This window comes from Lissotriton helveticus, chromosome 7 (assembly GCF_964261635.1).
Source record: "Lissotriton helveticus chromosome 7, aLisHel1.1, whole genome shotgun sequence".
Lineage (NCBI taxonomy): Eukaryota > Metazoa > Chordata > Amphibia > Caudata > Salamandridae > Lissotriton > Lissotriton helveticus.
Genome location: NC_136068.1, coordinates 1454066919 through 1454078724, shown reverse-complemented (window position 1 = coordinate 1454078724; position 11806 = coordinate 1454066919).

The following is an 11806-nucleotide window of genomic DNA, read 5'->3' as shown; positions in this document are numbered from 1 at the left end:
TTTCTTTTTTTTTTCCTCAGTTAGACCCCTGACGAAGGGGCCGCAAGGTCCCGAAATGCATTGGGTTGATGTATTTAATGTCATGAATTTGTTTTGATTTTTGATTTATGTCTTGATGTTCATTAATTCGTTTGACAATTAGACAATTTGATATTTGGTCATGAATAATATGTCAATGGAATATGTATAAAACAAAGGTTAAAATATAAATTGAAATGTTTAAAATGGAATAAGAGTTCACTCTTCTTGTTGTGCACCTTAGACTCTTAGAAATTGGACATTTCTCTGCTCTTGATTTTGTTCTGTGTGCCTGCAGACTGCCTCCCGTACACGTCTGGGCCTGGTGACAGCTACACTTTGTGCATACTCTCTAGACAGTCATAACACTGGAAGGAGTGGGTGTGAAAGGGGATACATCTGCATTCATCTGCATACTGATATTCATCCTGGGCATGGAGAGGTGGTTCACATTTACATCTGAATAAGTTGTGTCCGGACCCACATAACAGGCTGATTTACCCCCTACTGGTAGTATGGAGCCAGGGAAGCCTGAAAGGAATCCTTGTGCACTTCAGAAGGTTCTTTTGAAGTCATCCCTACATCAAAGGCACTCTGGCCCTATCAAATCAGTACACTACTGAACCTGAAGAAACTCTGTGGGAGTAAGGGCTGCTGTGCTGGAAGGATTGTCACTTTGCTCTGCCTGATTGTTCCCAGGAACTGCTGCCCTGCTTTGTTGAGCTGCCCTGCTGCCTGCTGACCTCTTCCTTGCTTGAGGACTAAGGACTGAAAATCCCAGAGTGACTCCAATTGCTTGCTGGCTTGCGCTCTGTCCTTTGCGATGTCTCAGGGATATGAAAAGACCTGTTAATCTGCACATTTTCAATCACCCCATATTGCAGAAGCAGTTCTGCAAAGGCATAAACTCAGTTTGTAGGAGCACATCAAATTAACCACTGGTGAGAGTGAAGAGTGAGTGCGGCGCTTCATTTCCCTCCATCGGCCCATCTTGCAGTTTGGTGCCCTGTTACCAAGTTGTGAAACGTAGTCTAGCCCATAAGGAATTGTGTTTGTGGACAGAGTTGAGCCTGATATCTCAAGGCAACTGACTATACACCCCCCTGGCCTGATCGCCAAGGCAATGGGAGTGCACCACTATGCCATGCCGCCCCAGCTCACCTGATTGATGCCTTCAGCTGTGAGCTGTGCATCAGCATGACTCGGACCCTGTTACTGAGGCCAGCCGGCACCACCAGCAACTTGCCATAATCCCGCCATCAGGTATAAACCATGCAATAACGTGACTGTGTGCACAGTGACGTGGGCCCCATGACCGAGGCCCGCCGGCACCACCAGCAACTTGCCCATGACCCACCTTCGACTGCGGACCGTGCATTGGCGCAACTCACCACACAGCATGTGCAATGATCCACAAAGGCACTGGGGGCACAGGGACTGTTGTTGTCCGTTCTGCTGGCCACGCATCATCGTGGGTAGCTGCAGGGGAGAATATTTAATCACAATTCGGTCCCCTTTAAGCCGCATAGGGACGCTTTGAGTCCCATTTGCAAACCTTGTAATTGTGTCATTTTAACACAGCAGAATTACCGTATAGGCTCTGACAGGAGCCCGTTTAAATTAAGCACTGCTTTTTGCATTCATATTTGTAAAAGTCATATCTCGTGATATACTGATTGGATTTTTGTAGTTTTGGACTTATTTTATCCACATAAATAATCTCTATTTTTTAAACCTATGTGGAGTCTTTTTGTGATGTTTTTATCATGTTACTGTGTATGTGTTGTACAAATACTTTGCACATTACCTCTGGAGGCAGGCGACCCCGGTGGCAGTGGGTTCGCGCCTGCAGTGTGACACTTGAGACTGTTTGAAACGCTGACGCCCTGCTGAGCGAGAGCAGCGGCGCCGCCCTTTTAAAATTACTTTTAATCATTCTGGACCTTCCTAAAGGCAACTGGAGCCTTACCTTTTACAACTCACCTCAGGGCTCGGTGGAGTGTGGGCGCCATCTTGAGTTGGGCAGGTCAGGCGACCTAGCTCGACGCCACACCCCCCGCGCTCCGCCCCTATTTAGGAGCAGCGTCTGCAGAGCTCAGCCTGGAGGCAGGCGACCCCGGTGGCAGTGGGTTCGCGCCTGCAGTGTGACACTTGAGACTGTTTGAAACGCTGACGCCCTGCTGAGCGAGAGCAGCGGCGCCGCCCTTTTAAAATTACTTTTAATCATTCTGGACCTTCCTAAAGGCAACTGGAGCCTTACCTTTTACAACTCACCTCAGGGCTCGGTGGAGTGTGGGCGCCATCTTGAGTTGGGCAGGTCAGGCGACCTAGCTCGACGTCACACCCCCCGCGCTCCGCCCCTATTTAGGAGCAGCGTCTGCAGAGCTCAGCCTGGAGGCAGGCGACCCCGGTGGCAGTGGGTTCGCGCCTGCAGTGTGACACTTGAGACTATTTGAAACGCTGACGCCCTGCTGAGCGAGAGCAGCGGCGCCGCCCTTTTAAAATTACTTTTAATCATTCTGGACCTTCCTAAAGGCAACTGGAGCCTTACCTTTTACAACTCACCTCAGGGCTCGGTGGAGTGTGGGCGCCATCTTGAGTTGGGCAGGTCAGGCGACCTAGCTCAACGCCACACCCCCCGCGCTCCGCCCCTATTTAGTCGTCCCCCAATGAGGGAGCGCAGCGGACGAGCGCAGCGGGCGCGACGAAGGCGCGCCGAAGTCAAGCCAAAGTCCTGCCCGTCTGCGCCCGTCCGCGGCCGGACAGGGCCAGGGGCGCGGCCATATGTTCCTCCCTATTCCTCCTCGGCCCTCATCGCTCTTCGTGGCCCTTGGCCCTTAGCAGCTTCTACCATTAGACACATAACTGATTCTGGTCTTTATCTTAATCCCCATTATGCGGTATCCCCTACCTTCTCACCCTCCTCGTCTCACCCACCTGACCCTTCCCTCGCACCTCCTCCCCCCCCTCTATCTCTTATCTTACTTAATACCAGGTCGGCCGTAAAGCACCATCAAGAGCTATTTGTGCTGTTGGACACCCACCGGCCTGATATGTTATTTCTAACAGAAACATGGTTCTGTGAAACCTCATTGCCCTCTCTGTTGGCTGCTCTCCCTACCTCTTATGTGGCCCTTCGTGCCGATCGATCAGGGGGTAAGTCAGGAGGTGGAGTAGCCCTTATTGCTAGAGCCGAGTATAATTTTCAACTCCTTCCTTCCCTCACTATCAACTCCACCGAGCACCTGGTAGCTCGTTCTCTGGCCTTCTCTCCCCCGCTCACTTGCTTACTGATGTATCGCCCACCCCAACCTACCCAGTTATTCCTGCCGGCTTTTCAGGACCTGTTGGCCACTTTAGCCATAAATCATGCCTCTATTCTGGTACTAGGGGATTTTAATTACTGGCCTTCAGACCCTCAGGAAAGCTTAGCTTCCAAACAATTTTCCGACTCACTCACTTCCCTTAATTTTGCTTCTCACTTGCACACTCCCACCCACATCCACGGCCATGTACTGGACCAGGTCTGGTCCCATAATGTATCGGTCTCTTCCATGACCGTGTCCCCATGTCCCTGGTCAGACCACGCCATGGTATCCTTTTCTCTCCACCCTAGGTTGGCAACTAAGATTCCACCTGCCAAAAATATCTGGGCACGCAATTGGAATAGGGTGGACCTTCCCGCCCTGTCATCTTCGCTGCTAACCTCCGCACCTAACCTTGAGGGCCTATCTTCCACCTCCCAAGCCGCCGCCATTGACACCTGGCTTGCGGGAGGCTGTGATAAGGTAGCCCCACCACAACGGATATCCACTCAAAGACCTAAGGAATCCAATCGCTGGTTTGGTGACGATCTAAAGGCAAAGAAGCTGACTCTTCGGCGTGCAGAAAGGCACTGGAGAACGGACTACTGCCCCTTATCAAAAAAGTCCTATTTATCTTTGCTGAATGACTACAAAAAAGCTATATTGAGCGCTAAAACAGCTCATTTCTCAGCGAAAATATTGGCAGCGGAGAACAAGTCCAGGGAGATCTTCTCCATTGTCCAGGACTTGGCGTATTCTGACAGAGCTACCCCCAAACCTCCCCCTTCCCAGTCCCTCTGCGATTCATTGAACATCTATTTTTTGGAAAAAATTGTCAATATCAGAGCTAACATCCCACCTCCTTCCCATGCTTTTTCGGAGCCTACTCCTCCGACTGTTCACGGCTCTCTTTCCTCCTCCCCCCCGCTCACTGAGGAGGCATTCCTTGCAACACTCCCCAAAATAAAATCTGGTTCCCCGGCGGATACCTGCCCTGCCTATATCCTTCAACAAATCTACTCGGTCTGCCCCAAACCACCTTTATCCTTCCTCAACAGCTCGCTGGCTCAGGGTGTAGTAATTCCAGCCCTGAAATCTGCCACCGTAGTCCCTATCCTTAAGAAGCCTGGGCTGGACCCTTCTATCCCAGCCAACTACCGCCCCATTTCCCTTCTGCCCTATTTGGGCAAGGTACTAGAGCGACATGTTACATCAGTCCTCAGTGCCCATGTGGAAGCTAATGGTGGCCTTGCGTCCAGCCAGGCGGGCTTTCGGCCTAGGCACTCCACCGAGTCCGTCGTGGTGTCGGTCCTGAACCATCTCAGGGAGGGCATGGACCATGACAACAACCAGGCCTTGGTGCTCCTCGACCTCTCCGCCGCCTTCGACACGGTTGATCATACCATCCTACTGTCCCGTGTCGGAGCGGCGGGGGTCGAGGGCCCAGCCCTGGTGTGGTTAGCGTCCTTCCTGAGGGACCGTACCCAGGCGGTTCGGTTGGGGGATTTCTCGGCCACTCAACTCCTAGTCACTTGTGGTGTCCTTCAGGGCTCTTCCCTTTCTCCCCTTCTATTCAATCTCTATATCTATCCTTTGATTTTTGCCCTTCAACAGCTGGAGGTCACTGTGTTTAACTACGCAGATGACCTCCAGCTTATCTTCAACCTTTCCTCTTCTTCTCATTCTATCTCTAACTTTCAGTCTATTATGATCTTTATCAGGGACTGGATGAACCACAATCATCTGAAGTTGAACCCTGACAAAACAGAGTTGGTCCTTACAGGTGGTTCATCCAGTCCCTGGAACTCTTTCTTTTGGCCCTCCTCTTTGGGACCCCCTCCCACACCCTCTCCCTCAGTCAAAACCCTGGGTATCAAACTCAATAACCATCTCAACCTCCATTCACAAATCAGTTCTGTTGTATCTTCCTGCTTTCTTGTTCTCCGCACTATCCGCTCTGTTTCCCGTTTCTTTTCTCCTTCTGCTCTCAGGTTAATCATGTCCGCCCTGGTTGTCTCCCGGCTGGACTACGCCAATGCCCTTTACAACGGTATCCCGGCTTATAGTCTCCAGAAGCTCCAGCTGGTTCAAAACCAGGCGGCCAGATTGATCCATGGACTTTCCCGTTTCCATCATTCCACCCCCCTACTGAAAGCACTACACTGGCTGCCTGTCAAGGAGCGAACCCTATTTAAGACTGGCTGCATGGTCTTCCAGGCACGCCAAGGGACTGCTCCGGCCTTCATCTCTTCTTTACTCAAAGAATACACCCCTGTTCGCGAGCTGCGGTCATCCACCCAATCACTCCTACAAGTCCCCTGATACAGACGCAAGAAATGGGGTGGATCCAACTTTTCTGTTCTGGCACCCTCCTTTTGGAACTCCCTCCCTGACCATTTACGTTTGGCTACTCACTACCCTGCTTTCCGAAAAGAGCTTAAGACTTTTCTTTTTACCCAAGCTTTCCCAATGTAATTTCCTCCCCCTCCCTGTTACTCTTTAGTCTTGTTTGTGTCACTGCTAAATTTTGCCTCCATAGCGCCAAGAAACCGCATGGTGAACGTTGCGCTTAACAAATACTTTTAAATTAAATTAAATTATGATAAGCCTGCCTGCTCTGCACCAAGATACCAGAGGGTGAGCACAGGTTGTCTTATGTGTGTAACTAGCTTATCCTGACTATTGTGGTGGGCTCTGCCTGGCTTAGGTGCATACCCTAGCCAACCAGAAGCCCCATACTGCACTTCTATGGTTACCACGGCCAGAAACGACCCAAAAGAGTCATAAATGTACTCCAGTTCAGAGCTGAAGTAAGTTCAGCACCGCACATGGTAAACCACTGGTACTTCAACACATAGGCAGGGACTTAAAATACTTTCTCTGTCACAACTCCTCTCTCCCAATTACCATGTGAAAACTGGAACCTCAAAATCACTTAATGCTTTAAACATTGTAGTCCACTTGTGCACTGATGGCTTCATTGTGAAGAGTTCATAGTGACCTGTGTTGTTTTGAAGAAGGGTTCAAGTTACTCTGCAGATACATTGTTCTGGGTGCGTGCTCCCCCAGCTTCTCTGTGCGTGGTAGTAAGAAAGAGGCTGGGGTGACAATCAGACGTACACCTTAGAGGGAATAGAGACCAACATGCATGGCAAATTATGAAGGGTGAGAACACGCTAATAAAAATAAAATTTGCTTAAAGACACTTGGGTAGATTCACTAATATATCATAAAACACACAGCTGTGTGAGAGAGAGCAGGCAGCACCATATTTACTAAGCTATGGCACACCCGCTGTCTTCCCTAGCGCTGGTGCCCAATTATGATGCATAGTGCCACACACACACCTTTCACCACAGTGCAAAGGTGTCTGCGTGTTGTCTAGCGTAGGTTTTGTATTGGAAGGGTACCCTTTCAATTTAAAATACTATGCCTAGACAAACTTTAAACTTTTGCCACTTTTGATATGTGCTGTAAAGTGCAGTGCAAGTTCAAAGGCAGAAGGTTTTGTGAAATAAAAACATTTCTCCTTTTTAACACCTGCCTCATATTATTTTTTGGTGCAAAACCTGTCTACAAATATTAGTAAGATAGGTCTGTGCATCTGAAACCAAAGGTGATTGCATGGTAACGCCCATGTACCACCCACTGATGCAATGTAATACAAAGCAGCACAGGGTGCTGTTTTGTGTCACTTTCAAGCAACTTTCGAGCATAAAACAAGTTTTGCACTGGAAACTAAATCACAAATAAATAGTTTACACCTGCTTGTGCCACTTTTTTTTGCAAACACGGAGCAAAAGTTTAGTAATTCTTTCCCTGAGTTTTGGTGAGGTCACTACGGGGCATAACCGCACAGGGTAGGGTGACGCAGGGAGGTGTCCTAACCCCCAGAAGGGATATTGCTCAGACTGCAAGTCTCAGAACACACGTGGGCAGCAATCCAGAAGCTAGATGAGACTGTGGAAGTGGACCTGCCTACGCAACAGCAGGGGAACTCTCTAGAGTGGGATAAAAACACTACTGTTGGCCACATAGTAAATGCGAACGTATCTTGTTCTATTTCATTTTATGAATAGTATCCCACTGATGGCAGAATTAAGTACTTTTCTTTAAATGAAGGCAAATCAGTAGTTGCTCACTGATTTATTTCTGTGCTTTGAATGTTTCTTTTGACATTTTTATTTCTTCATGAAACAAAGAATTAGCACATTCAAAACTTGGGCAAAGCATTGTATCTAGCACATTGAATTCATGGTGGAGTATGAAGTTTCACATCCCCACACCACAACAACAAGCACAGGGTGGTCTGCTTTACTTAACATGACACCCTTTATATAACATAGTGAGCCGTGCAGGCTTGTGCCCAACCCCATGCATGTGCGCTGCAGGGGATATGGTGCCCACGGTGGGTGGGGAGAGGCTGCGTGCAGGACCTGGCCACAGAGGGGAGTCCTCAGCCCACTACAACATTGCGTATGGCCAAGGCTATGCATAACGGGAGGGAGGTAGGGAGCCGGCAGAGGGTTGAGCACATGGCCTGACTGCTGGCCGGTTGATATAAAAAAGTCAACATTTAATTTAGTTTTGGTATATACAAACACAGGCAAGTTGTTTTGACAACACATGGTCTTGATCACAGCTGGTTTCAAACTTTTCTAAGTGTCTTTTATAGTATGCATCTTTTTTACAATTAAATGGCATTCTGGGACATGTAGTCCAAAGTCCCTTTTTAATTGGTTTTCTATTTTATTTTTATTTTGAATTTCTTCTATTTTAATTAAAGACTGGCATAATGTGCTAACAACAAGTATTATGTACATATGCCGCCTGTCAATAGACATGTGCTATTCCTTCAGTGGGTATTATATGTTTGTAATTGTAACACCGTCATATGTATTTGCACAATTCTTCCTGTTTTCCTACATAACATTGTTTTGGAATATCCATTAAGTCTGATACATTTGTATTAGAGATGCACATGTAGTTTTTCGTCCATGTTCAGGCTTTATGAGACCTTGATATTAGGTTTTATGATATATGTGGATTCCAATTGTCTTAGAGGGTAACATTTTTCACCACTTCTTTCATTCTTGTGTATGGTATTTATCCCATAATATTTGATCGAGGTCCAGCCTTCTGGTTGTAGCTTATGTTAGTGCTATGCTACAGAATATGATAGATCCATGTTCATAATTGATCTTATGTGCTCTAAGATTTACTTTCGTTATGGGCATTTTGTGAAGCCAAAATACTTAAAAACACATGGGTATTTACGGACCTAGATGATGAATTCCATATGGGATGTGATTCTTTGATGTCAACTTTCTTATTTTCTCTGTCTGTAAAGGACTTCATATCAGCTGCAATTTTACATGGTTTGCAAGTACTGCACTTCACAAATCCTTTTTCCAAGTTTAAAAGGCTTACTTCCTTTTCATTTTTAATCAAAACAATGTCTTCCTGTTATTAAATTCTTGAAAGCTGGGACTTTCCTATATGTAATGGAAGGATATGCAGTTAGCTGTGCTCCGATATCAGCATACATTTTAATGAGATTCCAGTGTCTTAAGAAGGTCTTCCTAATTTGTTAGTTCTCTTTACTGTATGTAAGAATTTGTCTGATTTGATTGTCAATCTTAGATAATTTTAGCTTTGTCTTTTCTTTTTCTTCTTTGGTAATAAAAGATGACATTCTTTCTTTATTCTTCAATTTCTTTTGTACATGCTCAATAATGTTTCTTGAATATCCTTGCACTTGAAATTGAAGTAAAATGCCGCTTGCTTCAGTTTTCCCCTGTCCACAGTTGTTTAACTTTTGTTGTTATTGATATATATTGTAGTGAGAAGAGAATTAATTTTTACATCATGTATTGTAGATGTGAATTTGAGGCCAACATCATTGCCATTCAATGCCTTAAAATGTTCAAGAAACTCTTCCTTTGATCTATGGTAGATGATCAATAAATAATCGATGTATTGAAGAATGGATAAAACTCTTTCCAGACATCTGAGGTTATTAGTTGGTATACCCACTACTTCTAGTGCTTGACTCGCCATTAATGTTGTAATGTTGTATCTGTACCAACCTCATTTGCTAAATCATTTAAAGTTATGAGATTTTTGATGTGATCTATATTTACATCTATGTTGGGTTGCAAATGAAAGTCTTTCAAGATCAAATATTTATTAGCTTCCATTATGGTCACATTTATTTTTGTCATTTTAATTTTCACACCAGTTTTTGCACAAATGTATAAGTGTCAATGCGTGTTTACACAAAATCAAAATGTTTTTCGGGCCAAAAAAAAAGAGACCTTTTTTCAGAAATGATTCCTTAGCCTCTGATAGTTCATAATCTGGTAAGGTACCAAGTTGCCTTGCTTTAAATAGTCTTCTGTGTTTATTTGCTGTGATTGTGCTTGTTCCTTCTCTTTTCCTTTGGTATGCTTGTCTGTGCAGACAAGACGTATTTCCTTTTGTGAGACGCTTTCATATTGCCTTCTGATGTTCCCTCTCCACAACTTAATTTAACACCTGACTTGTTAGTTTCTTCTAATAATCAGGGCTCTGTCATTATTATTTTCCAACACATGTTGCTTTTTCAATGTGTCAAAGCGTTTTGCCGATGTGAAGATTGTATCCTCTGTGTAATCTCTCTCATCATGATTTATATTTCTCTGTGTGTGTTGTTTTACTTTTTCTTCATATTTGCTCAATCTCTGTTCCACATCCCTTTTCATGTTTTCTGTATAGTTTTTTATTTTACAAGATTTCCTTTCTAAATCCTTTATTGTGATCTTTAATTTCTCCTAGTCTATGTTTGTGTGTTTAATTAAAATCTCTGTCACGTGTTTGGAACAGTACATATTATTCTCACTCCATTCCTGTAACAATTTTGGGCAGGTATCAGGGAGATTTGGCGATACAAAAGTCCTATCAAGCATGTGGCACTCTTCCCACGTCTATGCTTTTTGCAATGTTAAAATGTTCCAACTTTTGCATATTTCCTTCTTGGTCTGTCCCTCAATTCAATGTATCTTATGCTTTAGATCAGGGTCCATGCCGGATTTTTAGCACATTTCCATTTATATAAATGCAATTATCTTAAAAATCTGGCATGCATTCTGCCCTTCAGGATCGACTTTGAAGAATCCTGCTTTAGATGCATACCCACATTGTCAACACCCTCTTTTCCATCAGGATGTTGTCTATATATGAGACATGTATACAGTGCACAATCAGCATCATATACCACATTGAATGGCAGCCACCAATGCAATCTAATGTAAATGGTAGTTTTCTTATAGGCAAAAATGTTTTTGTTTTAATGTTCTTGATTGATCACACCGCAGCTGAAGATGTGTGAATACACATAACGTAGTCAGCTTTGACATCATGATGTAGGGAGGAATGTTCAAGGTTGAACTCAATTTCCAAAGAAGTAATTGCACCATAGGGGTGTCCAGGAATCTGACTCTAATCAAATTGATGGTATTTCGACCCTAAGAGGGAGTTCTAGGATCATCATCCTCATGGCTGTAAACAGTGCGAGTATGCCAGGATGTGGCACAATGGGTCCTGAAAAGCATTAAAGTTTTGATGAGAAGGATTGACTCACAATGATGGAAGGGTAGTCAGAGTTAATCTGGATACCCAATGCTCAGCAGCGCAAGCACCACTTCCTGGGTTGTGATAACCATTGTACCTGTATATGTGATAATCAATCACCCAATTTTCCTTGTTGGCATACTTTGGTGCCATAAACCATCACAATCTAGAGTTTAAACAAAACTATGAATATAATCCATACTATTCAGTCTCATGAAAAGCCTGAGATGCCACTGCCACGTTACCTTAGGTAAGCAGCGTGCGCAAGAAAAATAACTACTCGAACACGACATGGGCTAAATGATGATGTCAGATTGTTTTCTGTCATCATATTTTTATTCAAATAAGTTGATTGATTTCTGTCATACTGCTTCTGGTGTTCCGTTTTCTTCTTTGTGCATGCTGTGTTTATTCCTTCTCCTTTCCTTTGGCTTGCTTGTCTGAAAAATAGGTTTTGTGAGAGGCTTGTATATTGCCTTTAGATGTTCCCTTTCTGCAACTTAACTCTACATTTGACTCGCTGGTTTCTTCTAATACTGGGGGCTCTGTCTTTGTTTTCTTCCTATACATGCTGCCTTCTCAATGTATCAAGGAGTATGTATGCCCCCATTTGCATACAGGGGTTCAATGTGCCTCAGCTGCCTCAAGCAGACACTTCAACGCCCATGTATTGTAATGGAGTCACCGTTTTGTTTGGCAGCGTAAGTATGTGTAATTTAATGAAATGAATTTGTGATGCAACCGCCAGCTACTTTCTGTTTATAATCATTTCTTTGAGAAATACAGTGCATAACTTCCCATTTTCTACATATGTCCACACAAATGAAGGACTTTTGCCTTTACTGCACGTCACAGGTCTTTTTCATCAAATA